The sequence below is a fragment of the Lepisma saccharinum genome, chromosome 9, assembly GCF_977018435.1.
Source record: "Lepisma saccharinum chromosome 9, izLepSacc3.1, whole genome shotgun sequence".
Classification (NCBI taxonomy): Eukaryota; Metazoa; Arthropoda; class Insecta; order Zygentoma; family Lepismatidae; genus Lepisma; species Lepisma saccharinum.
The window spans coordinates 37,010,421-37,029,395 of record NC_139237.1 but is presented as its reverse complement, the minus strand read 5'-3'; the positions used below and the strand labels follow the sequence as shown (position 1 = coordinate 37,029,395).

The 18,975-nt window shown below is 41.6% G+C and overlaps 9 non-coding genes across 9 annotated transcripts; 1 reads left to right on the top strand and 8 right to left on the bottom strand.

Annotated features, from left to right (window-relative positions):
* Positions 1–1,291: 1,291 nt before the first annotated feature.
* Positions 1,292–1,364, top strand: TRNAK-CUU (transfer RNA lysine (anticodon CUU)). Its single transcript has one exon. It is a non-coding gene; the product is annotated as a tRNA-Lys (tRNA).
* A 373-nt stretch (positions 1,365–1,737) lies between these two features.
* Positions 1,738–1,809, bottom strand: TRNAA-UGC (transfer RNA alanine (anticodon UGC)). The gene has a single exon. It is a non-coding gene; the product is annotated as a tRNA-Ala (tRNA).
* A 2,204-nt stretch (positions 1,810–4,013) lies between these two features.
* On the bottom strand, positions 4,014–4,085 carry TRNAA-UGC (transfer RNA alanine (anticodon UGC)). The gene has a single exon. It is a non-coding gene; the product is annotated as a tRNA-Ala (tRNA).
* Positions 4,086–6,290: 2,205 nt separating this feature from the next.
* On the bottom strand, positions 6,291–6,362 carry TRNAA-UGC (transfer RNA alanine (anticodon UGC)). Its single transcript has one exon. It is a non-coding gene; the product is annotated as a tRNA-Ala (tRNA).
* Positions 6,363–8,574: 2,212 nt separating this feature from the next.
* On the bottom strand, positions 8,575–8,646 carry TRNAA-UGC (transfer RNA alanine (anticodon UGC)). Its single transcript has one exon. It is a non-coding gene; the product is annotated as a tRNA-Ala (tRNA).
* Positions 8,647–10,849: 2,203 nt separating this feature from the next.
* TRNAA-UGC (transfer RNA alanine (anticodon UGC)) lies at positions 10,850–10,921 on the bottom strand. The gene has a single exon. It is a non-coding gene; the product is annotated as a tRNA-Ala (tRNA).
* A 2,206-nt stretch (positions 10,922–13,127) lies between these two features.
* On the bottom strand, positions 13,128–13,199 carry TRNAA-UGC (transfer RNA alanine (anticodon UGC)). Its single transcript has one exon. It is a non-coding gene; the product is annotated as a tRNA-Ala (tRNA).
* Positions 13,200–15,397: 2,198 nt separating this feature from the next.
* Positions 15,398–15,469, bottom strand: TRNAA-UGC (transfer RNA alanine (anticodon UGC)). The gene has a single exon. It is a non-coding gene; the product is annotated as a tRNA-Ala (tRNA).
* A 2,210-nt stretch (positions 15,470–17,679) lies between these two features.
* Positions 17,680–17,751, bottom strand: TRNAA-UGC (transfer RNA alanine (anticodon UGC)). Its single transcript has one exon. It is a non-coding gene; the product is annotated as a tRNA-Ala (tRNA).
* Positions 17,752–18,975: the final 1,224 nt, after the last annotated feature.

Sequence of the window (18,975 nt, the reverse complement as noted above, 5' to 3'; positions counted from 1 at the left end):
CATTTCACGTTTCTATTTCTTACAAAACCACATTCCCCATTTCTTCCTGCGTATGCCAACGTAGTGCACTTTTTGGTAGAGAGAAAATTGCTTACTTAAGCCATAAGGCTTGTTCTCCGGGACTCTCTCACTTCGAATCGGTGCGAATATTAGACGTCATTCCAAGTGTGACTTCAATCAGTCCATTCTTCAAACACATTCGCTCCCACAGATCACCCGGATCGTAAGGATGAGACAACAAAACAGTATGTTTTGAACTCTTCGGAAGTAAAAATCTCTCGGGCGCATACTAATGAGCACTGAGCTTCTCGTTGGAAATTCAGCCAAACAACATGATCAAATTAAACACAACAGAACAAAATATTATAATGAAGTGTCATTTTAAGCAATTTCTTTTGGTGATGATCAATCGCGGTTAATACGTACCTACTGGAATCGCTTTACCCGACTCTTTAATTTCCTGCCCTTCTTTCCTATACTTGAAATGGGTAATAATTTCACCACACCCTTGACCTGATAGATCCGGTTGTCGAAGTAAAGTTTACAGGTTGTGATCTTCAAATCATACAATGATGTAAGAAACTCATGTGACTACCTTCAGGCTGCTATTGGGAAACTCTATTCCCATTGAAGAGAAAATGCTACTCGTGAAACGAAACATTCTATATGTGATTCTTTGAAAGGTTCTCTTTGTTTCGAATTGTACTCAGTAAGTATGGCGGGGCGTCAAGTTCTCTGTGATTGCCTATTCATCCATTTCTTCCAACCACACACTTCGCCGCGATTTAACAATTGTGGCAGGAAAAGCACGCTTCAAATCAAAATTACCATCATCTTCTTGCTTGTGAAGATGAATCCCCAATGACGAACTTGATATGCTAGAATTTGTGATTTCCAAACAAGGGTATGTATTGCTTAGAGCCATTTCCTCCAAAACCGTCTTCACCTATGTTCCCCTGAAAGATGTTAATCTTGAGTAGTGTGTGTCAAATAAAGCAATGCTCCTGTTACTGACGCTTGCTTTGTTAACATCTTTTTATTTCAGTTCACGCAGGCCATGTAGAAGAAATAAGGCAGAATGACGTAAGCAGGCACACCCAGATTACAGAGGCAAAAAAAGTGCCTCTTTACCGAACTGTGTCCTTCCATCTTCTTGTAATTGCCCACTCCACGACATGCTGTTGGAAGATATACTGGACGGATTCGATTGTGTGAAGAATGGTATACGCTTTCAGATTTTGTTACAAATGGAATGCAATGATATTCGTGACACTTCGAAAGTCGCAACGGAGCCCGGCTAGCTCAGTCGGTAGAGCATGAGACTCTTAATCTCAGGGTCGTGGGTTCGAGCCCCACGCTGGGCGTTACTTTTCAGCTTCAACACTTCCCATGTACGACAATTTCGTGTAAATACGTGCACAAAAATACACATATTCAAAATAACAACCGCACTTAACAACATTCTATTCCAAAGCCGTTCGACTTTTTAAAATTCCACGGGACGGGACGATATTAACACTCATTGTTATCAAGTTTGCATGTCTAGGAAAGCCTTAGATATTTGAATCTACGACGAACTTTGTAACATTCAACATTTCAACGACTATGATGCAGCGTTGGTAACAATTTCTCAATGACCTCTTTCCAGTACAGTGGAAGAGTTTGTTCGGAATCACCTTGGGACGTGAACGAGCTTCTCGCAGCAACGACACTGCTAATAGGTCAAATGAAGAAAAATGGAGATGCCGGGGATCGAACCCGGGGCCTTTCACATGCAAAGCGAACGCTCTACCACTGAGCTACATCCCCGATTACTATCAAACTACACCTACAATATCACACTAAGCTTTTCATTTCCCGACAATACAAGTCACGAAAGCAGATTAACATTTCGTTGTCAAAGAAACCTTTATGCAACATTTCGTTGTCAAACAACTCCTTCTGCACCAATAACACAACTGATTTCAGACCGTGGATTTTCATTCGACACCAGCTGCTGTCTTGTACGTGAATGCTTCCATATTCACGCGTTATCTTTGAAAGTATAACCGTTACATCAACGGCATTTCACGTTTCTATTTTTTACAAAACCAACTTCCCCATTTCTTCCTGCGTATGCCAACGTAGTGCACTTTTTGGTAGAGAGAAAATTGCTTACTTAAGCCATAAGGCTTGTTCTCCGGGACTCTCTCACTTCGAATCGGTGCGAATATTAGACGTCATTCCAAGTGTGACTTCAATCAGTCCATTCTTCAAATACATTCGCTCCCACAGATCACCCGGATCGTAAGGATGAGACAACAAAACAGTATGTTTTGAACTCTTCGGAAGTAAAAATCTCTCGGGCGCATACTAATGAGCACTGAGCTTCTCGTTGGAAATTCAGCCAAACAACATGATCAAATTAAACACAACAGAACAAAATATTATAATGAAGTGTCATTTTAAGCAATTTCTTTTGGTGATGATCAATCGCGGTTAATACGTACCTACTGGAATCGCTTTACCCGACTCTTTAATTTCCTGCCCTTCTTTCCTATACTTGAAATGGGTAATAATTTCACCACACCCTTGACCTGATAGATCCGGTTGTCGAAGTAAAGTTGACAGGTTGTGATCTTCAAATCATACAATGATGTAAGAAACTCATGTGACTACCTTCAGGCTGCTATTGGGAAACTCTATTCCCATTGAAGAGAAAATGCTACTCGTGAAACGAAACATTCTATCTGTGATTCTTTGAAAGGTTCTCTTTGTTTCGAATTGTACTCAGTAAGTATGGCGGGGCGTCAAGTTCTCTGTGATTGCCTATTCATCCATTTCTTCCAACCACACACTTCGCCGCGATTTAACAATTGTGGCAGGAAAAGCACGCTTCAAATCAAAATTACCATCATCTTCTTGCTTGTGAAGATGAATCCCCAATGACGAACTTGATATGCTAGAATTTGTGATTTCCAAACAAGGGTATGTATTGCTTAGAGCCATTTCCTCCAAAACCGTCTTCACCTATGTTCCCCTGAAAGATGTTAATCTTGAGTAGTGTGTGTCAAATAAAGCAATGCTCCTGTTACTGACGCTTGCTTTGTTAACATCTTTTTATTTCAGTTCACGCAGGCCATGTAGAAGAAATAAGGCAGAATGACGTAAGGAGGCACACCCAGATTACAGAGGCAAAAAAAGTGCCTCTTTACCGAACTGTGTCCTTCCATCTTCTTGTAATTGCCCACTCCACGACATGCTGTTGGAAGATATACTGGACGGATTCGATTGTGTGAAGAATGGTATACGCTTTCAGATTTTGTTACAAATGGAATGCAATGATATTCGTGACACTTCGAAAGTCGCAACGGAGCCCGGCTAGCTCAGTGGGCGGCCCCTGTGGCGGAGTGGTTAGCACATCGCGGTACGACGCCAGGGGTCCCGGGTTCGATTCCCGGCTCGGCCATGGATGTTTGTGATTGTCTGTCCTGAAAAGTCTTGAAATTGAAATATGAATGAAATGATATGAGTGAATGAAGTGTGATGGGGGAAGCTTCCGCATAGGGGCTTTCCTTTAAAAAAAAAAAAAAAAAAAAAAAGTAGGTAGAGCATGAGACTCTTAATCTCAGGGTCGTGGGTTCGAGCCCCACGCTGGGCGTTACTTTTCAGCTTCAACACTTCCCATGTACGACAATTTCGTGTAAATACGTGCACAAAAATACACATATTCAAAATAACAACCGCACTTAACAATATTCTATTCCAAAGCCGTTCGACTTTTTAAAATTCCACGGGACGGGACGATATTAACACTCATTGTTATCAAGTTTGCATGTCTAGGAAAGCCTTAGATATTTGAATCTACGACGAACTTTGTAACATTCAACATTTCAACGACTATGATGCAGCGTTGGCAACAATTTCTCAATGACCTCTTTCCAGTACAGTGGAAGAGTTTGTTCGGAATCACCTTGGGACGTGAACGAGCTTCTCGCAGCAACGACACTGCTAATAGGTCAAATGAAGAAAAATGGAGATGCCGGGGATCGAACCCGGGGCCTTTCACATGCAAAGCGAACGCTCTACCACTGAGCTACATCCCCGATTACTATCAAACTACACCTACAATATCACACTAAGCTTTTCATTTCCCGACAATACAAGTCACGAAAGCAGATTAACATTTCGTTGTCAAAGAAACCTTTATGCAACATTTCGTTGTCAAACAACTCCTTCTGCACCAATAACACAACTGATTTCAGACCGTGGATTTTCATTCGACACCAGCTGCTGTCTTGTACGTGAATGCTTCCATATTCACGCGTTATCTTTGAAAGTATAACCGTTACATCAACGGCATTTCACGTTTCTATTTCTTACAAAACCACCTTCCCCATTTCTTCCTGCGTATGCCAACGTAGTGCACTTTTTGGTAGAGAGAAAATTGCTTACTTAAGCCATAAGGCTTGTTCTCCGGGACTCTCTCACTTCGAATCGGTGCGAATATTAGACGTCATTCCAAGTGTGACTTCAATCAGTCCATTCTTCAAACACATTCGCTCCCACAGATCACCCGGATCGTAAGGATGAGACAACAAAACAGTATGTTTTGAACTCTTCGGAAGTAAAAATCTCTCGGGCGCATACTAATGAGCACTGAGCTTCTCGTTGGAAATTCAGCCAAACAACATGATCAAATTAAACACAACAGAACAAAATATTATAATGAAGTGTCATTTTAAGCAATTTCTTTTGGTGATGATCAATCGCGGTTAATACGTACCTACTGGAATCGCTTTACCCGACTCTTTAATTTCCTGCCCTTCTTTCCTATACTTGAAATGGGTAATAATTTCACCACACCCTTGACCTGATAGATCCGGTTGTCGATGTAAAGTTGACAGGTTGTGATCTTCAAATCATACAATGATGTAAGAAACTCATGTGACTACCTTCAGGCTGCTATTGGGAAACTCTATTCCCATTGAAGAGAAAATGCTACTCGTGAAACGAAACATTCTATCTGTGATTCTTTGAAAGGTTCTCTTTGTTTCGAATTGTACTCAGTAAGTATGGCGGGGCGTCAAGTTCTCTGTGATTGCCTATTCATCCATTTCTTCCAACCACACACTTCGCCGCGATTTAACAATTGTGGCAGGAAAAGCACGCTTCAAATCAAAATTACCATCATCTTCTTGCTTGTGAAGATGAATCCCCAATGACGAACTTGATATGCTAGAATTTGTGATTTCCAAACAAGGGTATGTATTGCTTAGAGCCATTTCCTCCAAAACCGTCTTCACCTATGTTCCCCTGAAAGATGTTAATCTTGAGTAGTGTGTGTCAAATAAAGCAATGCTCCTGTTACTGACGCTTGCTTTGTTAACATCTTTTTATTTCAGTTCACGCAGGCCATGTAGAAGAAATAAGGCAGAATGACGTAAGGAGGCACACCCAGATTACAGAGGCAAAAAAAGTGCCTCTTTACCGAACTGTGTCCTTCCATCTTCTTGTAATTGCCCACTCCACGACATGCTGTTGGAAGATATACTGGACGGATTCGATTGTGTGAAGAATGGTATACGCTTTCAGATTTTGTTACAAATGGAATGCAATGATATTCGTGACACTTCGAAAGTCGCAACGGAGCCCGGCTAGCTCAGTGGGCGGCCCCTGTGGCGGAGTGGTTAGCACATCGCGGTACGACGCCAGGGGTCCCGGGTTCGATTCCCGGCTCGGCCATGGATGTTTGTGATTGTCTGTCCTGAAAAGTCTTGAAATTGAAATATGAATGAAATGATATGAGTGAATGAAGTGTGATGGGGGAAGCTTCCGCATAGGGGCTTTCCTTTAAAAAAAAAAAAAAAAAAAAAAAAGTAGGTAGAGCATGAGACTCTTAATCTCAGGGTCGTGGGTTCGAGCCCCACGCTGGGCGTTACTTTTCAGCTTCAACACTTCCCATGTACGACAATTTCGTGTAAATACGTGCACAAAAATACACATATTCAAAATAACAACCGCACTTAACAATATTCTATTCCAAAGCCGTTCGACTTTTTAAAATTCCACGGGACGGGACGATATTAACACTCATTGTTATCAAGTTTGCATGTCTAGGAAAGCCTTAGATATTTGAATCTACGACGAACTTTGTAACATTCAACATTTCAACGACTATGATGCAGCGTTGGCAACAATTTCTCAATGACCTCTTTCCAGTACAGTGGAAGAGTTTGTTCGGAATCACCTTGGGACGTGAACGAGCTTCTCGCAGCAACGACACTGCTAATAGGTCAAATGAAGAAAAATGGAGATGCCGGGGATCGAACCCGGGGCCTTTCACATGCAAAGCGAACGCTCTACCACTGAGCTACATCCCCGATTACTATCAAACTACACCTACAATATCACACTAAGCTTTTCATTTCCCGACAATACAAGTCACGAAAGCAGATTAACATTTCGTTGTCAAAGAAACCTTTATGCAACATTTCGTTGTCAAACAACTCCTTCTGCACCAATAACACAACTGATTTCAGACCGTGGATTTTCATTCGACACCAGCTGCTGTCTTGTACGTGAATGCTTCCATATTCACGCGTTATCTTTGAAAGTATAACCGTTACATCAACGGCATTTCACGTTTCTATTTCTTACAAAACCACCTTCCCCATTTCTTCCTGCGTATGCCAACGTAGTGCACTTTTTGGTAGAGAGAAAATTGCTTACTTAAGCCATAAGGCTTGTTCTCCGGGACTCTCTCACTTCGAATCGGTGCGAATATTAGACGTCATTCCAAGTGTGACTTCAATCAGTCCATTCTTCAAACACATTCGCTCCCACAGATCACCCGGATCGTAAGGATGAGACAACAAAACAGTATGTTTTGAACTCTTCGGAAGTAAAAATCTCTCGGGCGCATACTAATGAGCACTGAGCTTCTCGTTGGAAATTCAGCCAAACAACATGATCAAATTAAACACAACAGAACAAAATATTATAATGAAGTGTCATTTTAAGCAATTTCTTTTGGTGATGATCAATCGCGGTTAATACGTACCTACTGGAATCGCTTTACCCGACTCTTTAATTTCCTGCCCTTCTTTCCTATACTTGAAATGGGTAATAATTTCACCACACCCTTGACCTGATAGATCCGGTTGTCGATGTAAAGTTGACAGGTTGTGATCTTCAAATCATACAATGATGTAAGAAACTCATGTGACTACCTTCAGGCTGCTATTGGGAAACTCTATTCCCATTGAAGAGAAAATGCTACTCGTGAAACGAAACATTCTATCTGTGATTCTTTGAAAGGTTCTCTTTGTTTCGAATTGTACTCAGTAAGTATGGCGGGGCGTCAAGTTCTCTGTGATTGCCTATTCATCCATTTCTTCCAACCACACACTTCGCCGCGATTTAACAATTGTGGCAGGAAAAGCACGCTTCAAATCAAAATTACCATCATCTTCTTGCTTGTGAAGATGAATCCCCAATGACGAACTTGATATGCTAGAATTTGTGATTTCCAAACAAGGGTATGTATTGCTTAGAGCCATTTCCTCCAAAACCGTCTTCACCTATGTTCCCCTGAAAGATGTTAATCTTGAGTAGTGTGTGTCAAATAAAGCAATGCTCCTGTTACTGACGCTTGCTTTGTTAACATCTTTTTATTTCAGTTCACGCAGGCCATGTAGAAGAAATAAGGCAGAATGACGTAAGGAGGCACACCCAGATTACAGAGGCAAAAAAAGTGCCTCTTTACCGAACTGTGTCCTTCCATCTTCTTGTAATTGCCCACTCCACGACATGCTGTTGGAAGATATACTGGACGGATTCGATTGTGTGAAGAATGGTATACGCTTTCAGATTTTGTTACAAATGGAATGCAATGATATTCGTGACACTTCGAAAGTCGCAACGGAGCCCGGCTAGCTCAGTGGGCGGCCCCTGTGGCGGAGTGGTTAGCACATCGCGGTACGACGCCAGGGGTCCCGGGTTCGATTCCCGGCTCGGCCATGGATGTTTGTGATTGTCTGTCCTGAAAAGTCTTGAAATTGAAATATGAATGAAATGATATGAGTGAATGAAGTGTGATGGGGGAAGCTTCCGCATAGGGGCTTTCCTTTAAAAAAAAAAAAAAAAAAAAAAAAAAAAAAAGTCGGTAGAGCATGAGACTCTTAATCTCAGGGTCGTGGGTTCGAGCCCCACGCTGGGCGTTACTTTTCAGCTTCAACACTTCCCATGTACGACAATTTCGTGTAAATACGTGCACAAAAATACACATATTCAAAATAACAACCGCACTTAACAATATTCTATTCCAAAGCCGTTCGCCTTTTTAAAATTCCACGGGACGGGACGATATTAACACTCATTGTTATCAAGTTTGCATGTCTAGGAAAGCCTTAGATATTTGAATCTACGACGAACTTTGTAACATTCAACATTTCAACGACTATGATGCAGCGTTGGCAACAATTTCTCAATGACCTCTTTCCAGTACAGTGGAAGAGTTTGTTCGGAATCACCTTGGGACGTGAACGAGCTTCTCGCAGCAACGACACTGCTAATAGGTAAAATGAAGAAAAATGGAGATGCCGGGGATCGAACCCGGGGCCTTTCACATGCAAAGCGAACGCTCTACCACTGAGCTACATCCCCGATTACTATCAAACTACACCTACAATATCACACTAAGCTTTTCATTTCCCGACAATACAAGTCACGAAAGCAGATTAACATCTCGTTGTCAAAGAAACCTTTATGCAACATTTCGTTGTCAAACAACTCCTTCTGCACCAATAACACAACTGATTTCAGACCGTGGATTTTCATTCGACACCAGCTGCTGTCTTGTACGTGAATGCTTCCATATTCACGCGTTATCTTTGAAAGTATAACCGTTACATCAACGGCATTTCACGTTTCTATTTCTTACAAAACCACCTTCCCCATTTCTTCCTGCGTATGCCAACGTAGTGCACTTTTTGGTAGAGAGAAAATTGCTTACTTAAGCCATAAGGCTTGTTCTCCGGGACTCTCTCACTTCGAATCGGTGCGAATATTAGACGTCATTCCAAGTGTGACTTCAATCAGTCCATTCTTCAAACACATTCGCTCCCACAGATCACCCGGATCGTAAGGATGAGACAACAAAACAGTATGTTTTGAACTCTTCGGAAGTAAAAATCTCTCGGGCGCATACTAATGAGCACTGAGCTTCTCGTTGGAAATTCAGCCAAACAACATGATCAAATTAAACACAACAGAACAAAATATTATAATGAAGTGTCATTTTAAGCAATTTCTTTTGGTGATGATCAATCGCGGTTAATACGTACCTACTGGAATCGCTTTACCCGACTCTTTAATTTCCTGCCCTTCTTTCCTATACTTGAAATGGGTAATAATTTCACCACACCCTTGACCTGATAGATCCGGTTGTCGAAGTAAAGTTGACAGGTTGTGATCTTCAAATCATACAATGATGTAAGAAACTCATGTGACTACCTTCAGGCTGCTATTGGGAAACTCTATTCCCATTGAAGAGAAAATGCTACTCGTGAAACGAAACATTCTATCTGTGATTCTTTGAAAGGTTCTCTTTGTTTCGAATTGTACTCAGTAAGTATGGCGGGGCGTCAAGTTCTCTGTGATTGCCTATTCATCCATTTCTTCCAACCACACACTTCGCCGCGATTTAACAATTGTGGCAGGAAAATCACGCTTCAAATCAAAATTACCATCATCTTCTTGCTTGTGAAGATGAATCCCCAATGACGAACTTGATATGCTAGAATTTGTGATTTCCAAACAAGGGTATGTATTGCTTAGAGCCATTTCCTCCAAAACCGTCTTCACCTATGTTCCCCTGAAAGATGTTAATCTTGAGTAGTGTGTGTCAAATAAAGCAATGCTCCTGTTACTGACGCTTGCTTTGTTAACATCTTTTTATTTCAGTTCACGCAGGCCATGTAGAAGAAATAAGGCAGAATGACGTAAGGAGGCACACCCAGATTACAGAGGCAAAAAAAGTGCCTCTTTACCGAACTGTGTCCTTCCATCTTCTTGTAATTGCCCACTCCACGACATGCTGTTGGAAGATATACTGGACGGATTCGATTGTGTGAAGAATGGTATACGCTTTCAGATTTTGTTACAAATGGAATGCAATGATATTCGTGACACTTCGAAAGTCGCAACGGAGCCCGGCTAGCTCAGTGGGCGGCCCCTGTGGCGGAGTGGTTAGCACATCGCGGTACGACGCCAGGGGTCCCGGGTTCGATTCCCGGCTCGGCCATGGATGTTTGTGATTGTCTGTCCTGAAAAGTCTTGAAATTGAAATATGAATGAAATGATATGAGTGAATGAAGTGTGATGGGGGAAGCTTCCGCATAGGGGCTTTCCTTTAAAAAAAAAAAAAAAAAAAAAAAGTAGGTAGAGCATGAGACTCTTAATCTCAGGTCGTGGGTTCGAGCCCCACGCTGGGCGTTACTTTTCAGCTTCAACACTTCCCATGTACGACAATTTCGTGTAAATACGTGCACAAAAATACACATATTCAAAATAACAACCGCACTTAACAATATTCTATTCCAAAGCCGTTCGACTTTTTAAAATTCCACGGGACGGGACGATATTAACACTCATTGTTATCAAGTTTGCATGTCTAGGAAAGCCTTAGATATTTGAATCTACGACGAACTTTGTAACATTCAACATTTCAACGACTATGATGCAGCGTTGGCAACAATTTCTCAATGACCTCTTTCCAGTACAGTGGAAGAGTTTGTTCGGAATCACCTTGGGACGTGAACGAGCTTCTCGCAGCAACGACACTGCTAATAGGTCAAATGAAGAAAAATGGAGATGCCGGGGATCGAACCCGGGGCCTTTCACATGCAAAGCGAACGCTCTACCACTGAGCTACATCCCCGATTACTATCAAACTACACCTACAATATCACACTAAGCTTTTCATTTCCCGACAATACAAGTCACGAAAGCAGATTAACATTTCGTTGTCAAAGAAACCTTTATGCAACATTTCGTTGTCAAACAACTCCTTCTGCACCAATAACACAACTGATTTCAGACCGTGGATTTTCATTCGACACCAGCTGCTGTCTTGTACGTGAATGCTTCCATATTCACGCGTTATCTTTGAAAGTATAACCGTTACATCAACGGCATTTCACGTTTCTATTTCTTACAAAACCACCTTCCCCATTTCTTCCTGCGTATGCCAACGTAGTGCACTTTTTGGTAGAGAGAAAATTGCTTACTTAAGCCATAAGGCTTGTTCTCCGGGACTCTCTCACTTCGAATCGGTGCGAATATTAGACGTCATTCCAAGTGTGACTTCAATCAGTCCATTCTTCAAACACATTCGCTCCCACAGATCACCCGGATCGTAAGGATGAGACAACAAAACAGTATGTTTTGAACTCTTCGGAAGTAAAAATCTCTCGGGCGCATACTAATGAGCACTGAGCTTCTCGTTGGAAATTCAGCCAAACAACATGATCAAATTAAACACAACAGAACAAAATATTATAATGAAGTGTCATTTTAAGCAATTTCTTTTGGTGATGATCAATCGCGGTTAATACGTACCTACTGGAATCGCTTTACCCGACTCTTTAATTTCCTGCCCTTCTTTCCTATACTTGAAATGGGTAATAATTTCACCACACCCTTGACCTGATAGATCCGGTTGTCGAAGTAAAGTTGACAGGTTGTGATCTTCAAATCATACAATGATGTAAGAAACTCATGTGACTACCTTCAGGCTGCTATTGGGAAACTCTATTCCCATTGAAGAGAAAATGCTACTCGTGAAACGAAACATTCTATATGTGATTCTTTGAAAGGTTCTCTTTGTTTCGAATTGTACTCAGTAAGTATGGCGGGGCGTCAAGTTCTCTGTGATTGCCTATTCATCCATTTCTTCCAACCACACACTTCGCCGCGATTTAACAATTGTGGCAGGAAAAGCACGCTTCAAATCAAAATTACCATCATCTTCTTGCTTGTGAAGATGAATCCCCAATGACGAACTTGATATGCTAGAATTTGTGATTTCCAAACAAGGGTATGTATTGCTTAGAGCCATTTCCTCCAAAACCGTCTTCACCTATGTTCCCCTGAAAGATGTTAATCTTGAGTAGTGTGTGTCAAATAAAGCAATGCTCCTGTTACTGACGCTTGCTTTGTTAACATCTTTTTATTTCAGTTCACGCAGGCCATGTAGAAGAAATAAGGCAGAATGACGTAAGCAGGCACACCCAGATTACAGAGGCAAAAAAAGTGCCTCTTTACCGAACTGTGTCCTTCCATCTTCTTGTAATTGCCCACTCCACGACATGCTGTTGGAAGATATACTGGACGGATTCGATTGTGTGAAGAATGGTATACGCTTTCAGATTTTGTTACAAATGGAATGCAATGATATTCGTGACATTTCGAAAGTCGCAACGGAGCCCGGCTAGCTCAGTGGGCGGCCCCTGTGGCGGAGTGGTTGGCACATCGCGCTACGACGCCAGGGGTCCCGGGTTCGATTCCCGGCTCGGCCATGGATGTTTGTGATTGTCTGTCCTGAAAAGTCTTGAAATTGAAATATGAATGAAATGATATGAGTGAATGAAGTGTGATGGGGGAAGCTTCCGCATAGGGGCTTTCCTTTAAAAAAAAAAAAAAAAGAAAAAAAAGTCGGTTGAGAATGAGACTCTTAATCTCAGGGTCGTGGGTTCGAGCCCCACGCTGGGCGTTACTTTTCAGCTTCAACACTTCCCATGTACGACAATTTCGTGTAAATACGTGCACAAAAATACACATATTCAAAATAACAACCGCACTTAACAATATTCTATTCCAAAGCCGTTCGACTTTTTAAAATTCCACGGGACGGGACGATATTAACACTCATTGTTATCAAGTTTGCATGTCTAGGAAAGCCTTAGATATTTGAATCTACGACGAACTTTGTAACATTCAACATTTCAACGACTATGATGCAGCGTTGGTAACAATTTCTCAATGACCTCTTTCCAGTACAGTGGAAGAGTTTGTTCGGAATCACCTTGGGACGTGAACGAGCTTCTCGCAGCAACGACACTGCTAATAGGTCAAATGAAGAAAAATGGAGATGCCGGGGATCGAACCCGGGGCCTTTCACATGCAAAGCGAACGCTCTACCACTGAGCTACATCCCCGATTACTATCAAACTACACCTACAATATCACACTAAGCTTTTCATTTCCCGACAATACAAGTCACGAAAGCAGATTAACATTTCGTTGTCAAAGAAACCTTTATGCAACATTTCGTTGTCAAACAACTCCTTCTGCACCAATAACACAACTGATTTCAGACCGTGGATTTTCATTCGACACCAGCTGCTGTCTTGTACGTGAATGCTTCCATATTCACGCGTTATCTTTGAAAGTATAACCGTTACATCAACGGCATTTCACGTTTCTATTTTTTACAAAACCACCTTCCCCATTTCTTCCTACGTATGCCAACGTAGTGCACTTTTTGGTAGAGAGAAAATTGCTTACTTAAGCCATAAGGCTTGTTCTCCGGGACTCTCTCACTTCCAATCGGTGCGAATATTAGACGTCATTCCAAGTGTGACTTCAATCAGTCCATTCTTCAAACACATTCGCTCCCACAGATCACCCGGATCGTAAGGATGAGACAACAAAACAGTATGTTTTGAACTCTTCGGAAGTAAAAATCTCTCGGGCGCATACTAATGAGCACTGAGCTTCTCGTTGGAAATTCAGCCAAACAACATGATCAAATTAAACACAACAGAACAAAATATTATAATGAAGTGTCATTTTAAGCAATTTCTTTTGGTGATGATCAATCGCGGTTAATACGTACCTACTGGAATCGCTTTACCCGACTCTTTAATTTCCTGCCCTTCTTTCCTATACTTGAAATGGGTAATAATTTCACCACACCCTTGACCTGATAGATCCGGTTGTCGAAGTAAAGTTTACAGGTTGTGATCTTCAAATCATACAATGATGTAAGAAACTCATGTGACTACCTTCAGGCTGCTATTGGGAAACTCTATTCCCATTGAAGAGAAAATGCTACTCGTGAAACGAAACATTCTATATGTGATTCTTTGAAAGGTTCTCTTTGTTTCGAATTGTACTCAGTAAGTATGGCGGGGCGTCAAGTTCTCTGTGATTGCCTATTCATCCATTTCTTCCAACCACACACTTCGCCGCGATTTAACAATTGTGGCAGGAAAAGCACGCTTCAAATCAAAATTACCATCATCTTCTTGCTTGTGAAGATGAATCCCCAATGACGAACTTGATATGCTAGAATTTGTGATTTCCAAACAAGGGTATGTATTGCTTAGAGCCATTTCCTCCAAAACCGTCTTCACCTATGTTCCCCTGAAAGATGTTAATCTTGAGTAGTGTGTGTCAAATAAAGCAATGCTCCTGTTACTGACGCTTGCTTTGTTAACATCTTTTTATTTCAGTTCACGCAGGCCATGTAGAAGAAATAAGGCAGAATGACGTAAGCAGGCACACCCAGATTACAGAGGCAAAAAAAGTGCCTCTTTACCGAACTGTGTCCTTCCATCTTCTTGTAATTGCCCACTCCACGACATGCTGTTGGAAGATATACTGGACGGATTCGATTGTGTGAAGAATGGTATACGCTTTCAGATTTTGTTACAAATGGAATGCAATGATATTCGTGACACTTCGAAAGTCGCAACGGAGCCCGGCTAGCTCAGTGGGCGGCCCCTGTGGCGGAGTGGTTGGCACATCGCGCTACGACGCCAGGGGTCCCGGGTTCGATTCCCGGCTCGGCCATGGATGTTTGTGATTGTCTGTCCTGAAAAGTCTTGAAATTGAAATATGAATGAAATGATATGAGTGAATGAAGTGTGATGGGGGAAGCTTCCGCATAGGGGCTTTCCTTTAAGAAAAAAAAAAAAATGTCGGTAGAGCATGAGACTCTTAATCTCAGGGTCGTGGGTTCGAGCCCCACGCTGGGCGTTACTTTTCAGCTTCAACACTTCCCATGTACGACAATTTCGTGTAAATACGTGCACAAAAATACACATATTCAAAATAACAACCGCACTTAACAATATTCTATTCCAAAGCCGTTCGACTTTTTAAAATTCCACGGGACGGGACGATATTAACACTCATTGTTATCAAGTTTGCATGTCTAGGAAAGCCTTAGATATTTGAATCTACGACGAACTTTGTAACATTCAACATTTCAACGACTATGATGCAGCGTTGGTAACAATTTCTCAATGACCTCTTTCCAGTACAGTGGAAGAGTTTGTTCGGAATCACCTTGGGACGTGAACGAGATTCTCGCAGCAACGACACTGCTAATAGGTCAAATGAAGAAAAATGGAGATGCCGGGGATCGAACCCGGGGCCTTTCACATGCAAAGCGAACGCTCTACCACTGAGCTACATCCCCGATTACTATCAAACTACACCTACAATATCACACTAAGCTTTTCATTTCCCGACAATACAAGTCACGAAAGCAGATTAACATTTCGTTGTCAAAGAAATCTTTATGCAACATTTCGTTGTCAAACAACTCCTTCTGCACCAATAACACAACTGATTTCAGACCGTGGATTTTCATTCGACACCAGCTGCTGTCTTGTACGTGAATGCTTCCATATTCACGCGTTATCTTTGAAAGTATAACCGTTACATCAACGGCATTTCACGTTTCTATTTTTTACAAAACCACCTTCCCCATTTCTTCCTACGTATGCCAACGTAGTGCACTTTTTGGTAGAGAGAAAATTGCTTACTTAAGCCATAAGGCTTGTTCTCCGGGACTCTCTCACTTCGAATCGGTGCGAATATTATACGTCATTCCAAGTGTGACTTCAATCAGTCCATTCTTCAAACACATTCGCTCCCACAGATCACCCGGATCGTAAGGATGAGACAACAAAACAGTATGTTTTGAACTCTTCGGAAGTAAAAATCTCTCGGGCGCATACTAATGAGCACTGAGCTTCTCGTTGGAAATTCAGCCAAACAACATGATCAAATTAAACACAACAGAACAAAATATTATAATGAAGTGTCATTTTAAGCAATTTCTTTTGGTGATGATCAATCGCGGTTAATACGTACCTACTGGAATCGCTTTACCCGACTCTTTAATTTCCTGCCCTTCTTTCCTATACTTGAAATGGGTAATAATTTCACCACACCCTTGACCTGATAGATCCGGTTGTCGATGTAAAGTTGACAGGTTGTGATCTTCAAATCATACAATGATGTAAGAAACTCATGTGACTACCTTCAGGCTGCTATTGGGAAACTCTATTCCCATTGAAGAGAAAATGCTACTCGTGAAACGAAACATTCTATCTGTGATTCTTTGAAAGGTTCTCTTTGTTTCGAATTGTACTCAGTAAGTATGGCGGGGCGTCAAGTTCTCTGTGATTGCCTATTCATCCATTTCTTCCAACCACACACTTCGCCGCGATTTAACAATTGTGGCAGGAAAAGCACGCTTCAAATCAAAATTACCATCATCTTCTTGCTTGTGAAGATGAATCCCCAATGACGAACTTGATATGCTAGAATTTGTGATTTCCAAACAAGGGTATGTATTGCTTAGAGCCATTTCCTCCAAAACCGTCTTCACCTATGTTCCCCTGAAAGATGTTAATCTTGAGTAGTGTGTGTCAAATAAAGCAATGCTCCTGTTACTGACGCTTGCTTTGTTAACATCTTTTTATTTCAGTTCACGCAGGCCATGTAGAAGAAATAAGGCAGAATGACGTAAGGAGGCACACCCAGATTACAGAGGCAAAAAAAGTGCCTCTTTACCGAACTGTGTCCTTCCATCTTCTTGTAATTGCCCACTCCACGACATGCTGTTGGAAGATATACTGGACGGATTCGATTGTGTGAAGAATGGTATACGCTTTCAGATTTTGTTACAAATGGAATGCAATGATATTCGTGACACTTCGAAAGTCGCAACGGAGCCCGGCTAGCTCAGTGGGCGGCCCCTGTGGCGGAGTGGTTAGCACATCGCGGTACGACGCCAGGGGTCCCGGGTTCGATTCCCGGCTCGGCCATGGATGTTTGTGATTGTCTGTCCTGAAAAGTCTTGAAATTGAAATATGAATGAAATGATATGAGTGAATGAAGTGTGATGGGGGAAGCTTCCGCATAGGGGCTTTCCTTTAAAAAAAAAAAAAAAAAAAAAAAAAAAAAGTCGGTAGAGCATGAGACTCTTAATCTCAGGGTCGTGGGTTCGAGCCCCACGCTGGGCGTTACTTTTCAGCTTCAACACTTCCCATGTACGACAATTTCGTGTAAATACGTGCACAAAAATACACATATTCAAAATAACAACCGCACTTAACAATATTCTATTCCAAAGCCGTTCGCCTTTTTAAAATTCCACGGGACGGGACGATATTAACACTCATTGTTATCAAGTTTGCATGTCTAGGAAAGCCTTAGATATTTGAATCTACGACAATTTTTGTAACATTCAACATTTCAACGACTATGATGCAGCGTTGGCAACAATTTCTCAATGACCTCTTTCCAGTACAGTGGAAGAGTTTGTTCGGAATCACCTTGGGACGTGAACGAGCTTCTCGCAGCAACGACACTGCTAATAGGTCAAATGAAGAAAAATGGAGATGCCGGGGATCGAACCCGGGGCCTTTCACATGCAAAGCGAACGCTCTACCACTGAGCTACATCCCCGATTACTATCAAACTACACCTACAATATCACACTAAGCTTTTCATTTCCCGACAATACAAGTCACGAAAGCAGATTAACATTTCGTTGTCAAAGAAACCTTTATGCAACATTTCGTTGTCAAACAACTCCTTCTGCACCAATAACACAACTGATTTCAGACCGTGGATTTTCATTCGACACCAGCTGCTGTCTTGTACGTGAATGCTTCCATATTCACGCGTTATCTTTGAAAGTATAACCGTTACATCAACGGCATTTCACGTTTCTATTTCTTACAAAACCACCTTCCCCATTTCTTCCTGCGTATGCCAACGTAGTGCACTTTTTGGTAGAGAGAAAATTGCTTACTTAAGCCATAAGGCTTGTTCTCCGGGACTCTCTCACTTCGAATCGGTGCGAATATTAGACGTCATTCCAAGTGTGACTTCAATCAGTCCATTCTTCAAACACATTCGCTCCCACAGATCACCCGGATCGTAAGGATGAGACAACAAAACAGTATGTTTTGAACTCTTCGGAAGTAAAAATCTCTCGGGCGCATACTAATGAGCACTGAGCTTCTCGTTGGAAATTCAGCCAAACAACATGATCAAATTAAACACAACAGAACAAAATATTATAATGAAGTGTCATTTTAAGCAATTTCTTTTGGTGATGATCAATCGCGGTTAATACGTACCTACTGGAATCGCTTTACCCGACTCTTTAATTTCCTGCCCTTCTTTCCTATACTTGAAATGGGTAATAATTTCACCACACCCTTGACCTGATAGATCCGGTTGTCGAAGTAAAGTTGACAGGTTGTGTTCTTCAAATCATACAATGATGTAAGAAACTCATGTGACTACCTTCAGGCTGCTATTGGGAAACTCTATTCCCATTGAAGAGAAAATGCTACTCGTGAAACGAAACATTCTATATGTGATTCTTTGAAAGGTTCTCTTTGTTTCGAATTGTACTCAGTAAGTATGGCGGGGCGTCAAGTTCTCTGTGATTGCCTATTCATCCATTTCTTCCAACCACACACTTCGCCGCGATTTAACAATTGTGGCAGGAAAAGCACGCTTCAAATCAAAATTACCATCATCTTCTTGCTTGTGAAGATGAATCCCCAATGACGAACTTGATATGCTAGAATTTGTGATTTCCAAACAAGGGTATGTATTGCTTAGAGCCATTTCCTCCAAAACCGTCTTCACCTATGTTCCCCTGAAAGATGTTAA